This window comes from Callospermophilus lateralis, chromosome 1 (genome assembly GCF_048772815.1).
Source record: "Callospermophilus lateralis isolate mCalLat2 chromosome 1, mCalLat2.hap1, whole genome shotgun sequence".
In the NCBI taxonomy this organism is placed as follows: Eukaryota; Metazoa; Chordata; class Mammalia; order Rodentia; family Sciuridae; genus Callospermophilus; species Callospermophilus lateralis.
In genome coordinates, this window is record NC_135305.1 from 94,725,479 (window position 1) to 94,742,913 (window position 17,435).

Below are 17,435 nucleotides of genomic sequence, written 5' to 3' on the forward strand. Positions count from 1 at the left end.
CTTCTCTGTCTCTTTCTTATCTTTCCACATGGTTTCTTTACCACCCACACCTCACTAGTCTAAGAAGAAAACCTTCCTGGTTTGCCTGAGACTGGGAGGTCTCCCAGGACAGACAGTGTTCAAATCTGAAAAATCCCAAGCAAACCAGGAAAAGCTGGCTGCCCAGTAGGAAGTCCAAGGGCAATAAGGATAGTATTCAGGATGTCTCATTTCTCCAATGTGCCCAAGATCAATGTCCACCACCTAAAGGGCAATACTAGTGGTCACCTTGTAATCAGTCTACCAGAAGAGAACCTAAAGTTTACCTCACCTCCCTTAGGCAACATACTGCAGCCCTTGGAGATCCTGACGCAGCGTTCATGGCCTGTGCCACTTCCCAGGTTGTACTGCATGCAGAAGGGAGTGGCACTTGGGATAGTGAGTGGTTGGCTGGGAAGAAAATCATCTGCAGAGTCCTGGTCCTCTTTGAAACTGAACCATTCCTAAATGTTCTCAAGTCACATTGTCTCTCAAGGATGGAAATTTTGTAAATCCTTTCACACCTTCATATAACGAACAGCCTTCTCATAGCCTATGCTCACAGAAACTCAGCTTTTAGACTCTTTTAAAATGGTTGGAAATTCTGCCGGTTTATAATTGACATCCCACCTCCCCCAGTGATTTTATAAAACAAATTTGACTGGCCAGTGTGAGAGGGAGATTTAAGTGTAATACACCTAGTCCAAATGAAGTTCTGTTCCTATATGCCACACTTTGCCCTGGGTTCTTCCCCTTTACTCATTGTAAAGTGTTAAGTTTTTATTCATGAGATAACTTGGCCAATAGGAATTGTCTGACTGTTCTTCAACCTTTCTATTCAACCCTCCAGCCTTCTCATTCTTTTAGCTCCAAAGCTATAATTTTCTAAGAATTAAAAAGAAAAAGTTGCTGCTATCAGTTTCTTAATGGTTTGGAATTCAGGGATAAGTTTTCAAATATTTTCCTTTTTACTAACGTGATGGAGAGTTTATTCATTTGCATCTTCTATCAAGTAACACAGAATAGCTCTCAGGGCCTCAGAGGCCAAGCTTCACATGTGTTTTAATGAGCACTCATGCCGTGACACCAGGGTGAGCTGCTGTTCTCTGCCCAGGCAGTAGGGTTCATATCACAGTCTCCTCAGAATGTGCTTCCGGAGCATCATCCTCAGCATCGCACAGGAGCTGGCTGCAAATACCCAATCTCCACACAGACCCACTGAACAGAATCCGCATTTTTAGAAGATCTCCAGGTGATTCCTAGGCATATTAAAGTTTTTCAAATGACAGTCTAAGGAGCTATTTTCAAAATTCATTTGACAACTCCCACTGTCTTAGTTTGTTTGGCTGCTGTAACAAAAATTACCATAGACTTGGTGATTTATAAACAATAAGTTTTACTTCTCACATTTTTGGAGACTGAGAATTCCAGTGTCCACAGGTTCCGATCTCATGGAGTTCACTTCCTGGTTCATAGATGCTGTCTTCTTTCACAGGGAAGAGGGGGCAAGGGAATTCTCTGGAGTCCCTTTTATAAGGAACTAATCACGTAGCCTAATCACATCTCTAAAGACCCTGCTTCCTAATACCATCACCTTGGGGGATTAAGTTTTACCACATAAATTTTGAGGGGACACAACGTTTAGTCTGTAGCATCCCCCAATATTGGCTGCACTTTTCTACTAGATTCTGAGAATCCTACATGACAGCCCTAATTAATTCTTCTGCTCTCACTCATTACTCCAGACTCCAGATGAGGATGATGAATGACTTATTAGGAACATTTTTATTTCTCTTAAGACATCCAAGTCTCCAAGACCAAGAGGAGTTCTCATTTATAATGGGAGCATTATAGAAGCCCTTGTGCTAAGATTTTACCCAGCAAAAGCTTTGCCTTGCTGATAAAGAGATACAATGCCCAGCAGGAAACACATCTATACGGCCAGGGGCTAGTTTTCCTTTTCTCCTCAGATCTTTCTTCTATGCAACAAAGAGATCCAATCCTTTCTAGTAAATAATGGTATCTCATTGCAAGGAGATACATGAGAGTGAGGAGTTAGAAATGATGCAGGGTCCCAGGAACAACTCTATAACCCAGTCCCCTCCTAACCCAGAATGAAGCATGAGCCTTAGAGGCTCTAAGGATCCAGTAGGCTACAGGCAATATTAGCCTGCTACCTACAGCAGGCACATGTCTATCCTCCATGGTTATTAATCTGTCTCTCATCTTCTCCTGCTCCCTCCAGAACACTTCTCTGCTGCATGGGTTGGCTTTTGGCTGACCCATAACTTAGGTTCACTCATGATATGCTTTGTCTCCTTTGAGTTCACATGCATCTTTCCTACTCGTGCACCTATTAGGAACTTTCCATTGCTATCCCTATCTCCACAGTGATTATGTTTATCCTTGTCTTTATGTTTATCTAAAATTCAGAGTATTCAAGAAAGAAATTTCCTGTTGGGTTGAGCCTTTTTATTTTTGACTACCTCACAGGTCACTGGCCAAATCTGGAGATTGACTGAACCCATGTTGAGGTGTCCATTCCTATTCCAATTAACTATAATGTGGGAGATAAGGTGGAAGCCAGGACGATGTGATATGGAACCAGGGAAAGCATGCTGAGGGATCACACCAGGCCTCCCTCACCTGAAGGGCAGTGGGCATGGAAAGCTATATATTGGCCTGTTGACTGGGAATTGCATAGGCCAGTAGGATCTCCTGTGGGCATGGACTGAGAATGAAACCCCCTCTGAACTCTGACATGCAAAAGGAGGGGTTTAGATTCTGACCACCTCAAAGAGAAATGTTTGGACATTCTGGATAAGATCCAAACCCAGAAATGCTCTATTCAAAACACTCAGATGAGACCTAGAAATGACCTACTTCTCAACACCCTAGATCTCTACACAAAATAGGTGAGGTTTTGTGTCCTTCCCTTTTTTCTCTTCCACTCATCCATCCAGGGTGCCTCCATTTCTGGGTTCTTTGTACCAAGCTCTTGTGACTTCCATCCCAGCAAGCCCACACCTGTGAACTGAGACTAATAATGACCACAGACCTCAGAGAAAGAAAATTACTAAGGTTGTTCTGTCATGCAGTTCCTAAACTCCTTTACAAGTCAGTGTCTTCCACTGTACTGGTGACTTTGGAGCATAGGCACGGTACTAAAAAATGTGAGTGCAGTTGTCCTGGGAAGGAAGTAGAGATTATTAGTTGATGTGGCAAAATAAAATCCCCTTTATGGAACTCATGCCAATATCCTGGGATCTTTTGCTTTTCTTAAACTTAGGCAGAAAATATGCATTAAATGTAGGCAGCCTCAACGAGACTGACAGTGGCCACGGAGGAGTTAATGGGACAGCAGAGGTAAGTCTTCCTTCTAGGACAGATGATTCAGGTTAGTGACTTGTTCTCATAGCCCAAGCCCGAATGACCTACTAATCACTGTAGGCAACATAAATGGTGAATATAAATGTGCTATGTGGGAGATTTATATCAAAGTGTGAACATTCCAGTTAAGTCAACCATAACATTTAAATTAATGACCAAAAATACATTAGAGAGTACTGCTTAACCTGAACATGGAAAAGCAATTAGGTTTAAGGCAAGTTAAAAGAAAAAAATCAAGACGATGGATGTTTTTCCTGCCCTTAACTCTGGCAGCAATCCTTCCCTGGTTTTTCTCTGCTCTCTGAATTAGTCTGCTTTGTGTGGCTATCACAGAATACTTAACACTGGGAACTTTATAAGGAAAAGAGGTTTACTTAGCTCAATTCAAAGTTCAAGATTGAGCGACTTCATAGGTTTGTCCTCTAGAAAGGGGCCTTCTGGCTACATCAGAACAGCAGGGAACTAGTTGTGTATATAAGGGGCAAAGCCAAGGGATGTCCTCAATATGTAAAACCCATTCTCATGAGACTTCCTCACTGTGAAAGATCAGTATTAATCCCTTCTGAGAGTGACATCCCCATAACCTCACTACCTTCTAACTAAGCTCCCTTCTTAAAGGTTCCACCACTTCAACACCACTACACTCAGGACCAAATATCCTATCCTTTGGGGGACAAGTCATATTCCAACTATAGCACTCCTATGTATATATTTGGGAAGATATATGGAATAGTTTGTGGGTTAGTAATTTCTTGTGCAAGTTGTATTTTCTTTTTGTTTTAGGAAGTGTTGTTTTCACTAGTGTATAATTTATATACAAGAAAATGCATGGACCTTAAGCACTCAGTTCAATGAATTCTGATAATTTTATATACCCACGCAGCTTCCATCCACTGCAATCAATACACAAAACATTTCATTATCCCCAAATGTTCCCTTGTGTCACTTTGCAGTCAATCCCTTCCCTCCACCCAGGCAACCCCTGCTCCCTTTTCTGTCAGTATAGATTAGTTGCATCCATTTGAGAAGAACGTCTTATGAATGGATTCATATAGTATATATATTTTTTCTATCTGGTTCTTCTCATTCAGCATAATGTCTTTAAATTCATCCATGTTGTATGTATATCAATTGTTCATTTATTTTAATTTTCAAGTAGAGCAATTCTCCATTATAAAAATATGCCATGGTTTGTTTATTCGGTCATTCCAACATCCAAGTTAGCTACCGCTGTGAAGGTCCCCTTCGTGGAGAGTTTCCTTGATGCATCTCTAGGGAGGCATCCTTGGTCACTGCTTTCCTTGTCCCTTGACTACATCCCAGGATGGACTCTGGAACCACCCTCCTGCACTTGAACTTGACCTCCCCACACATACTATGTTGGCCACATCTGGTGAGGGTGTAGAAACATCTTTGGGTAGTTTCTCAGTCCACTTATGGCTTATGGAAACTTAGGGACCAAAGGGTTGCTTGAAGTTCCCAACCAAGATTTGTAGCTTCATTGGAAAAGAGATTCAGAAAAGAAACTGCTTCTGATCTTTTTGCCTAAAGTCAGTTCCATGTGCCAAGGTTTTTTCCAACACATGAACCTCAAGTCTAATTTATCTTTCTTTCTCACCCCCACACCCTCTTCTTTGAATTCAGGCCTCTATGTGAGGGCTGAATTGGCATTCTTGGGACACACTCAAGGGAGTTTGAATAGCCTCTGTGCCTGATGGGCTTGGTCCCCAGAGAGCATCAAGCCTACCTGCTTCCTCTTCCCCCATGCCAAGGACTCCTGTCCCGCTAACCTGATTTCTTTATTTCCTTATCACCATCTATGAAAATTCAAAATATTTGAGTCATTTTCTTCCTTCTTTTGCAAGCATTTTTGTCATGCCTATTGTAGCCATCAGGCAGCAACATTGTAATGCTTAGCTTTGATGTTATAGAGGAGAATCTGTGTGCATGATGCACTTGTAATATGTATTGATGGTGTCTCACTCTGTGCCTAGAATGAAGCCCTGTCATGGGCATATTGGTTCACTAATGTGACCCAACAACAGAGGACAGTGCCTGGCTCACCTGTAATAGGTGGCCATGTATGGGTGGATGGATGGATGGATGAATAAATAAATTTTAAATAATTAGTATGAGGTATTCAAGTGAAAAGAAATATAGAGAACATCCAACCTAGATAAGGAGGCATGAGGAGAATGAATGAATTCTGTCAGGTCCTATGAAGTTTGGTTGCTATTCAAGTAAAAGTTAAAAGTCCCATATGGCAAGAAATTAGACTGAAGAGGAAGGAAGGGGACAGTACTGGAGGACCTTGCAGGCCACTCCTATGTAAGAGAGTGAACATCACAGAGTCTGATGTTAGAGGTGAACATACTTGAAGACAAGGCCATTATACTATGATATTGCTGTGAATATATGTTTGCATTTACCTATTTATACTTTAGTAATTCTAAGGATTTGAAGTAGCTTATAAAAAGTATGAAAGATCAAAATCTTTTTACCAGAATAAAATAAAAAATAAAAAAACAGACCATGAGTTAGAACTAGAAGACAAGTCAAAACTACGCATCTGGTTGCATAGATTTAATTATTGGATAGTTTAAAAAAAATACCATTTGGCAACAGATTTGTTTTTTATTAATGCAAGGTTTTTCATTTATTCAACACTTGCTAAACTTTCATAGTGTGTATACTAAGATTTGATCTAAATGGGGATATAGAAGTAAAACCAGAGAGTCCTTGAAGGCACATGTATGATAGTTGGGGAGTAAAGGGTGACAGGGATGGAAACTTTAGACAGGGTCATCTGTCAAGGTCTCTTCATTGCACAGACCTAAAGGATACAAGTGACTAAGCTGTACAATATCTGGAGGAAGAGTGTCCCCAGAAGTAGTTCTAAGTACAAAGAACAGTTAATCACACAGATTCTGGATACAGAAATGCTGAACAACCTGATGGACAGGATGTCTGATTTATTCAGCTCTCAATAGATTATGCTATAGTAATAAGCACAAAATTCCAGTGTCATTCAAAATCCAAGGTGTATTAATTTCATATTACATGTTGGCTGCAGGTGGGCAGGAACTCTGCTTCACATCTTTCAAATTCTAGGATCCAGGCTGAAAAAGTAACTCTTCCTGGGATTCCCCTTGGCTCCTTTTTTTGTTGCAAATAGAATAGAGTGGCCCAGCCACAATGAATGGCTCTTAAAGCTTTGGCCCAGAGATAGTGCACACCAATTTCAATCACATCCTGTTGGCCAGGTAAGTGGCCTGGCCAAGTCAGCTACCAGTGGAGTGGAGATGAAGACAAATGTAATCCTAAAAGAAGGAGAAAAGTGGCATAATTGGAAACTATATTACAAAGTGAGTGCTACATTGTTCCACAGCCATTGCATTGAAGATCCACTGCAAGGCATTTGACTTAGGTGAACTTTAAGATTCCTTCCAAAGCTGAGATTCCATAATTCCAGACACAGAAACAATCTCTTAAATTACTAGAATTCAAATGATGAATATAAAAATGGATAACAAGTATTTAAAAATCGGGGACTATTTCAGATAGTAAACAGAACTTTAAAAAGTAAGATTATCTTCTTTTTAAAGTAATATTCAGGAAAAGGCAAACTTGTAGTGACAGAAAGCAGATCAGTGGTTGCTAGGGACAGATCTGGACAAGTGACCATAAAGGAACACAGGTAATTTGGGGGTTGATGCAACTGCTCTCTGTCTTGATCATGGTGGTGGTTACACAACTCTGTATGTTTTTCGATTTTGTATAAAACTGGGGATTTTACCTTATGTAAAATACACTTCATTTTTTCAAAGAAAGATGAGGAGTAAGTGGATGCCACGGTACTTAATAAAATGTCAACTTATTTGAAAACATTGTTTAAAAGTATGAATATAAAACTGCTAATGGAGTTAAAACCAGGGGAAACTTTGTGGAAATAAAAGACTCAAATTCTTCCATTAAAGATTTCAAATGCATATAATTTGGTCCCCATTGTTTAAAAGAAGCTCAAACACACACACACACACACACACACACACACAAAAAAAAAAAAAAAAAAATAATAAATACAGTCATTTCTCAGAATCTAGGCTAATTTATTCCAGGAACATGGGGTTACCAAACTCCACCCATGCTCAAGTCCCTATGTAAAATAAGTATTAGATAGTATTAGATAACTATTATATAGATTTGATATATTAGTATTAAATATAAAATAAGTATTAGATTATTTATTTACATAATTTACACATACCCTCCCACATGCATTAAGCCATCTCTAGATGAATAATATCACCTAATACATGCAAATGCTGTGTAAATAATTGTTATATTGTATTGCTTAGGAAATAATGACAAAAAATTCTGTACAGGTTTACAGCTACAATTTTGTTTCATAATTGGTTGAATCTGAAGATGTAGAAGCTGCAGGTATTAAAGGTCAGCTATATGCAACAGAGTTGCTGGTAGTGAGAGATTATAAATTACTCCATTTCTTCTTTTTATTATCTCAATATTCCAAAGTGTTTACATTGGCAATTTTATTTTAAAATCAGAATACTTTCTAGTCATTAAGGTGGAAGAACAGCTCCAAAACATCATTATGAGCATTGCTAAGGTTAGGGCTACAGATCTGACTGCTGTGTTTTAAAAAGCTACTCAACTCAAGGTGTAGTAATTCTCATATTAAAAACAATAGGACCTCAAAACGATTATATGCATTTGCTATGCATGAGCAATATTTAGTGTTAATAAAATTGTCTTTAAATGTGCTTGAGCATATCGGTTGAAGGAGCAATGACTGACAGGGTGTGGAGGGAGAGGAGAGGTGCAGTGAACATTCTGGTACCGAGAGGTGACCATGTGAGTTGCTTCTCCTTGTGATTTATTGTTGTGCTATCCCAGTGACGACCACACTCAGAAGGTTGCCTCCACAGTGGCATCGTGAACACAAGAGCAGAGATCCAATACTACACACAGAAAAGGACAATGCAGGACCTGCTGCAGAAATAAAAAGAAAGGACTCCAGCTTTTAGTATGCAATGATACGCAGCTTGCTGTCACCAAGTGCGACATTAAAAATACCTAGTGCATAAATTCTTATTTGCAATGTGATTCAGAAGAGCCACACATGACATGCCATACAATAATACCAAATCCACCATAAAGAAGTTATGAAAAGTAGTTGCAATGTGTCTTACTTTGGCAGTTTTCAAACCTCTGTATCTCTGAGACTTCAGACTTTTTATAAAATACCTGGTGAGCCCATTCTGCAGTACATTATCCTTGAAGCAGGCGTCACTAAGGCACTGGGGCATGGATTTAAACTAGAAGCACATGAATGAGGAGTATGACTAGTATACTGCGTATTTAAGAGATACTGTCAATGGAATAAAGCATTGTCAAAGGATAATGGTTTCCAGCTGCCACATAAATGTCAAAGCAAAGCCAAGCATTTATTTTCAAAGCAAAAGACAGGAAAGTAATGTGATCCCCCGTTTGCACGTAATAAGACTGTAAATCCATCAGGATTTTCGATGGCATCTAGCAATGTGTCTACACTAGGATGTGCAAACTGAATTCGATTCCAAACCAGCCATCAGAGTTAGCAAAATAGAGTAGCTCTTTTCCAAGATGGCTGCCACCACAACACTGCTGATGTTTGCCTGGTCTAGGAAAAAGACTACTTGAAATTCTTCTCAGTCTCACTCCATTACCAAGGATAAAGGACAACTGGGTTTACCTCCTTACTGTTCCTCTGGAACCAAAATAAAAAGGACTTCTGTATTTAAAGTGTGTGTGGTTAGGAGGAGTATATTGAAATGGGGGAGATATTGAAAATAAGGAATTGAAAGATGGTCTCTAGTTCCCCTCTGCCCACGGTTTAGAGAATGGAGAGTGAACATTCTCCAAAAAAAAAAAAAAAAAAAAAAACCATTTCTTCTCCTGTGTGTGTAATTTTTGCAGGGTAGATTCCCGGTGAGAAGTCCTAGCTATTATCTTCAGCCCCCTCTAGGGGAACATATTAACCTCATTTTCTTCTATTGGTTGTGCCCAAAGATTGACTGATCTATTTTCACAAATACCTGCTAAGGATCGGCTATTTGCCAGGCACCATAATAGGCACTCCAATCTGGTTAGGAGGATATATCCATAATTCCAGAAGAAAGGATGGCTGTGATACACAGCAGTGAAGTGATTTAGGAGATGTTAGTGAGGTGGGTTTGAAAAGACTGAGTGATGGTTTGATTGTAGAAGGATAAGAGGAAAGAGAGGGGAAATTGTTTGTTCCTATGACATGATTAGTTCCTATTGAAATGGAACTAGTTAAAGTTTCCAATTTAAATGGAGATACCAGGTAGCCAGTTGGACTTGTATGAATCTGGAATTCAGAGCAGGATTGGTGTTGGAGATCCTGATGTATGAGCCATCAACATACAAGACTGAAGCCAGGGAGAAAAGAGATTTCTGGGTAAGAAGAGGTTGGGGAAGGAATACCCCAATTCCAGCCTTAGAGAAGGAAGGCACAGGCACAATGTAGGCCAAGAAAGAATTTTCAACAAGTCTGATTGTTCTGCACCAGCTTTGCTGGGGCTCCTGTAATTGTCTCTGTGTTTGGATCCTTTCCAATGGACATAGTCTCCACATTCACACTGGAGTCTTTGATTGTTACTTACCCCTTAGATAGCCAGAATGCAACAAGAAGAAAATAAAAAAACTTTATATGTCAGTTCGCTTTCTAATCTTCTAAGGACATGCCAAGTTTCCATGTATAAAGAAGCTATTTTAAGAACTTGTACATAAAAGCTTCAACAGTGTTTTGCTCTTTTGCTGTAAAGTAACTCATTTGATTTAAATCTATTATTTAAAAAAAAAAAAAGATAGTTGTAGCCTTGGAACCTCAAAGTGAATATGTTTGAGTCCTTTTTTTTCTTCCTTTCTTCTTTTTTTGAGAACCTTTAGGTTGTGCCTACTATAGTCATGTAAGGCTGGGGAAGTAACACTGTTCTGTTTGGCCCCAGTGCTATGGAGGAAGGTATCTGTGCTTCGTAAAAACTATAGTTTAAATTAGTGCTGTTTTAATTTTTTGAAATCATTTTACCTGGGAAAAACTAGATCTTATTGCAATCAAAATTCATCTTTGAAAAAAACTTTGATTCCATGTTAACCTTTTCCTTTGGTTTAGTATCACCTTTTTCTAAGTCATATTTATCAATGTGCTCATGAAGGTTATAGCCAAAATTAGAAGGAAAAATATATATAGTATGTTTGCCATTTGTCACTGGATTGGGATTGGCACAAATGTATAGGTCTATTAACACATTTTTATGCATCTCAGTTCCCCTGTGTGTCATTATGTTAGAAATTCTTATCAGAACACATATATATATATTTAACATTTGACAAAAGATAATTTGAGTTTGCAGTGTTTGGAAAATAACTCACATGGGAGAAAGTTGCATTAAATAAATAATAGAGATAAAATTTATTCTTCCATATATTTCAAAGCTAATGCTGCTAACTTACAATGGAATGGTAACATGAAGACACAGTGCTATAATTTGATTGATTTGTTTTGACAGCAACCAAATAATTGAGAGTGAAAGGTGTCAGCACAGATGAAATATTGTATAAGCCATGTTCAGAAGGCAGCCCCAGCAGCAACAGCAGCTAGAGTTTTATTTCCTTTGATTTCGTACCTTCTTCACTTCCAGTTTATTATGAAACCACGAAAGGTCCACAACTTTCTCAGCTAGGGAGACTTTCATGGAGGAGAGACAGAAGTTTGTCAAATAGTCGAACAGTGGTAACTAGCAAAACATTCTGAGACGGCAATAGCACACCAACTCAAATGACATCAGTCTTCCCCATTCTTTTGAGAGTTGCTGCTCCAGTGCATTTTGCCTCATTTTGAAGTGATTCTGAGTCAGAGCAAATATTAAATCCCATTTTCCAGCCCCTTGAAAAGAGGTGGTAACCATCTCTAGGCCCAGATAAGGCAATTATTCAACTGAAAATCCAAGTGCTCAGTAAGAATAAGATTTGAGGTGCTCAGTTAATATAGAAGCTAAATGGTCAGGAGAAGATCAATTAGGACAAAGCCTCTGCCCTTAGGCAAACATTGAGCATCCTGGTTAATAGAGGGGCTGTGAATCATACTGACCAGGTTTAATTCCAGCCCAGCTGTTTGTGGCTCTGTGAGCCTGGCAAGGCTCTCTGATGCCTGACTAATTTTTTTCTCAGCTATTTTTTAGAGTTGTTTTAAGGATAAATGTGATACTGTGTAGAACATGTTTGCCATGGTGCTGGACACTTAGTAAATGCACAATGAATGACAGCTACTTTTATCATTTACAGCCACAAAATCCAATATGGTAGCCATGTGCCTATTGGGCATTTGAAATGTGGTTCATTGAAACTGAGATAGGCTCTAAGTGTGAGAGTCACACAACTACAAAGCATGCCATCAATCTTGTTGTATGGATAACATGTTGAAGTAATATTTGGGGTTTCTTGAGTTAAATACAATATATTACTGAAATTAATTTCACCCATTTCTTTTTTAACTTTTTAAAGTATGGACACCAATTTGAAATTACTGTGTGATCCACATTATGTTTCTCTTCGACAGGACTGATCTATAGGAGCTGCTTCAATATTGTATATGTATAGCACTGCTTAATATATATCTATATGAAATAGCATGATCTCAAATTAACAGATGTTGATGTTTTACTTTATTTGCTTATAATTTTTTATCTTAAAAGATGAAACTATGTATAATGCTAAAAACTTCCTCTGCCTATGCTCACAGTCATTCTCTAGCATTCCTTCCCTTGTAGAACTAACCACTAGCCATCCTGTTCACAGGTTTATAATTTTATTATATGTACATGAAATATTTAGAATTTTTGAATATGCTAAAATTTTAGATGATAGCACACTGGAGATGTATTACTGTGTTTTGCTTTTTTCTCTTGTCATTTTCCTTTTGAGAATTTATCCATGTTGATACATGTAGATAATGATATATTTAATCTATTTCAATTACTTTATCCTGTGGGTTGCAGCAGCAGCTTCTTCTTCTCCTTCTCCTTCTCCACTGCCTCCACCTCCTCCCCCTCTTCTTTCTCCTTCTTTTTTGACCATGCTTTATTCCTGTCCTTTTCTCTTTTTGTCCATTCTAATAGATTGTTTTCTTTTTCTCATCTTCTGGGTCACAAGTAGATGAGAAATGTTTATTTCTCTATTTTTATTATTTTAGTTGCTACTGTCTTCTAGAGTCTAACCATGAATTTCATCTTTCCTCCAAATAATAATCACAATTTATTCATCTTCCCTTCTCGTGTTCTATATTATTATTCCCCAGCATTGGTTATTCTGAATACTACTGTATTTACAAACTCACTTAGCCTTCATTCCACTGACAAATTCTTTACTCGTCATTGTGTGTCATGAAACATGTTCCTTCCTTTCAGAGTTTTCTGATTTTTTAATGAAGGTCTCTGACGAACTGACTTTCATTTGTTTGAAAATGTTCCTTTTGCCCTTATTTTTTAATTGTTTAGCTGAATTTAAGATTCTGGGTTAGCAGTTGTTTCTAATTTAGAAAGTAAAGAAATCAACTTTGACCTCTGTTTTTACTGTTAATAAACATGATGTGAACTTAATTATCATTCCTTTATAGATAAATTGCCTCTTAAAATTGTAGATGATTGCAGGGCCTGGTGGCACGTGCAGGTAATCCCAGCAGCTCAGAAGACTGGGGCAGGAGGATCAAGAGTTCAAGGTCAGCCTTAGCAACTTAGAGAGGCCCTAAGCACATTAGCATAACCCTGTCTCAAAATAAAATATAAACATGAGATGGGGATTTAGGTCAGTGGTTAAGCACCCCCTGGGTTCAATCCCCAGTACCAAAAAAAAAAAAAAGATCAATTAACATTTTTTCTTTGAGATTCTCCTACCTTATTCTGAAAGACTTTGGTATGGATTTATGTTTATTTAGCCTGCTTGGTACTTTGATCCTTAACATTTTTCCAAAAAATATTATTACATGTACATTGAATCCGTCATGCTATTTTTTATGTCTCTCAATCTTCTTCACATATGTTCTCTTTTTTTAAATTTAAGCTACATTTTTGTGATTTCCTTGGATCTACCATCCACTTTACTAATTCTCTCTGCACTTTTATTTACTGTTTAACCTAAGATTTTTCATTTTAAAAACCATATTTGTCATTTTTAGAAGTTTTACTTTGTTCTTCTTTCATTTTTCCTCATTTCTCCTTAATTTTTTTAAATATGCTGATTTTAACTAATTATTGCTTTCTCTCTCTTCCTCACAGTAGATTAGTTTCGTTGTTGGTAATTTTTTTATTTTGAACTCACTTTAAGCAGAGATCGTTTTTCCTATGAAATCTTTTAAACTCTGGATTGCATAAGTATTGCTAATAAGAAGCTAATTTGCTTTTGCCAAATGTCCAGCAGATTTCACTGAACAATCTCTCTGTTTAGAGATAGCAGTACCAGGTATACAGTATAAATTACGATGCTGCACTATGTAATATATAGCCCTAGATTTCAGTTTCTCATTTTTTTTCCCTAATCAGAGCTTTCAACTGAGACAAATATCTTTGTTACCTCCCTGGGTAGGTACTAATGTCCCTTTCACTCTTGGGACAGCTTTTTCAGCATTTGAATTTTCACCAGGAGCTCATTTCAAACACCTGTCCTTGCTTGGGCCCCAGGCCTTAATCTCTGAGTTGGTGTCCAAATCTCAACCCAAGGGATTCAGACCTGTCTGTTGTTAGGGTTCCAGATCTCAGTCAAAGGGCTTACTATTCTTTATTTCTGATGCCGGGGAATTGCCCTTTCTTTCTGTGTATTAATTTTTTCATGTACTTTATCTATAATTTCTACCTATTGGAAATAGGAAAGATTTCCATGTCAGGTCAGACAGAGTGATTGTGGAGGTGACAAGTCTCATGATAGTCTCTCTGCAGGCTGGGGATCCAGGGAAGCTGATTGCATGGCTCAGCCTGAGTCCAGTAGCCTCAGAACCAAGGATGCCAGTAGTGCAACTCTCAGTCTAATGTCAAAGGCCTGAGAATCTAGGGAATAGAGCCAGGGGCACTGATAAAGGCCACAGAATCTAGAGTTCTGATGGATATCCAAATGCAGGTGAAGAAATGTGTCCAAGCTTCAGAAGATAGAAAGAATTCCCCTTTCGTCTGCCTTTTTGTTATATCTAGGTCCTCAACCAATTGGATATTGCCCACCCACATTGAATGAGGGCCAGTTTTCCTTAGTCAATCCACTGATTCAAAGGTCAACCTCTTCTAGAAGTTTTCAGATATAACCAGGAAAAAAAATGCTTTACTAGTTATCAGAATATCCCTAAATCCATTCAAATTGACCCCTAAAATTAACCATCACAGTCTAATAATTTTGCTATTTCCTGGGTTTTGTTTTGTTTTGCTTTGCTTTTTATTTGTTGATAATATCAACCCTAATGGGTATAAAGTGGTATTTCAGTGGTTGAAGGACATTATTTTTGTTGCTAAATATTCCCTTTTTATTTTATTTTATTTTGTTCATTTGTTCTTTTTAGATATACATGACAGTAGAAAGTATTTTGACATAGTACACATATATGGAGTATAACTTATCATGAATATGATCCCATTCTTGTGGTTGTACTTGATGTGGTGTTTCACTGGTCATGTATTCATATATGAAAATAAGAAAATTATGTTCAATTCATTCTACTGTCTTTCCGATGCTCATCCCCCTCCCTTCCCTTCATTCTCCTTTATCCAATCCAATGAATTATTTCCCCCCTTTATTGTGTGTTAGCATCTGCATATCAGGGAGAACCTTTGGCCTTTGGTTTTTTTGGGATTGCCTAATTTCACTTAGCATGATAGTCTCCAGTTCTATTCATTTAGTGGCAAATGCCATAATTTCATTTTTCTTTATGGCTGAGTAATATTCCATTGTGTTTATATACCACATTTTCTTTATTCGTTCTTCTGTTAAAGAGCAGCTATGTTGGTTCCATGCTTAGCTATTGTGAATTGAGCTTCTATAAACATTGATGTGGCTGTGTTCACTGTAGTATGCTGATTTTAAATCCTTTGGATATATACCAAGGAGTTGGATAAGTGAGTCAAATGGCAACTTGAAGGATCATTTTTGAGAGAACAATTACCTATTAACTTCTTATATTGCTTTATCAAATTTAAGCATGAAACTAAATTTTAAAGTAACTTGAGAATGAAGTTGCCTTGTATTGTCTTCATGGTCTTAAAATGGCAAATATTATCATTATAATATTTATATAATTGCAATTGGATTTACATTTTTAGGTATATGCAAATATATTATATGTACAAGTGAAAACTAGCAATTTTGATCATAAAAAAAACCTCATACAATACAAATCCTCTTTTCCTACTGACTTTTTTTAATATTTATTTTTTTAGTTGTAGTTGGACACAACACCTTTATTTTATTTATTTTTATGTGATGCTGAGGATTGAACCCAGGGCCTAACCCAGAGCCTCACATGTACAAGGGGTGAGCACTCTACTGCTGAGCCAAAACCCCAGACCTCCTACTGACTTCTAATACAATTAAAGATTCCTGGAAGGGAGGGGGGAGTATAGTTAAGAGGAAATTTTTCAAGAAGTGGCTTGATCAGTGAAATGCTAACCCTTGGAATTCAGCAGGGAATCTGGACAATAGTTCTCTTTTCCTCTGCAGCATTTTTTTCCAACTTTGAAATTGTCTCTAACTTTAAGAGCAAGCCCAATGCATTCCTGAATCCTAAGACTTTCTTCCATGCTGGGGTACTGTTTAATTCCCAGTTTTCAATGCCAAGAATGTTTCTACCATGTCCATGCTTCATTCTACAAGGAACTATTTTCCAGTAAATTTGAACTATAATAGTTCGAATAGTTCACTTTTCTAGTAATTTCTAGTTCTTGTTTTACTCTAGCCAAAATTTTTGCCATTAAAGGCTTCCAGTTATATTAACAGAAGCACACTAATTCTGTACTTTAAGATTTCCATCCAATCTTATATATTTCTTCAATATTTCTGGTGTATTTTTAAAATCATTTTCATGTGCAATGGATGTATTTTTTAAGGCAAGTGTGATAAGCAGTTTTTAGTAGAACTATACTTTGTCAGCAATTTTTTGCATTTTCTGCCCCAGACTCTAGAAAAGAACAGGGTGCAGGATAAAGTAGCCGGGTCACCTCAAAAGAAAAGAGCTGGTGTACAAAGGCTCCTTAAAATCATGAAGTCATTGGTGCTCATAAAATGATATTGCATACTTTTTCAGATTAATGAGTGGATCATAAAAGAGCATTAATTTTTGGCCAACTTCCAATCAGAAAGTTGTGTTTTTCCTAGGCAGTGCTTTTCCAACTGACAAAAGCTTGTTCTGAGAATACCTTGCCGTTCAAAACACTAATGCTATTACATTTCTTCACTTAAAGAAAGAAAAAAGAGGAAAAGTAGCTATTGAAATCCCTAATGGATCCTTCATTTCTGCTCAAGCTCACACTAAGTTGTGCAGTTATATACTTTAGATAAACTCCCTCAATTGCTGAAGAATGAAGATAAATAGCAAGGGTAGAATGTTGAGGGTGTCCAATCCCCATACTTCAGCCAATACACATATCTTAGAGGTACAGATGCTGCCTTACCCCAACCAGCAAATTTGAAAATATAATTTATTGGTACAAAGAGTGATAGTAAATAACCAAATACAGACCAAAAAAAAGAAATCACTACTGTCAGAAAAACAGAAATAAACCACATCAGTCCATCAGTCCCATACTCCCTGCAATGACAGCACATCTCCTCCCACAGCAGGAACAGAAAAAGGACATGCCCACCCACCATCATGGCTTCTCAGATATTCTGAGGGTACTCAGTAAAAATGGCTGTGTCTCTATGCCTGACTCTGTAAGTGCAGTTTTCTCTGTGCAACCTGGAACAGCTTC

The 17,435-nt window shown here is 37.8% G+C and overlaps 1 protein-coding gene across 2 annotated transcripts in view; it reads left to right on the plus strand.

Moving 5' to 3' along the window:
* Positions 1-17,435, plus strand: part of Pou6f2 (POU class 6 homeobox 2) — a 470,488-nt gene that overhangs the window by 219,001 nt on the left and 234,052 nt on the right. The window lies entirely within an intron of this gene.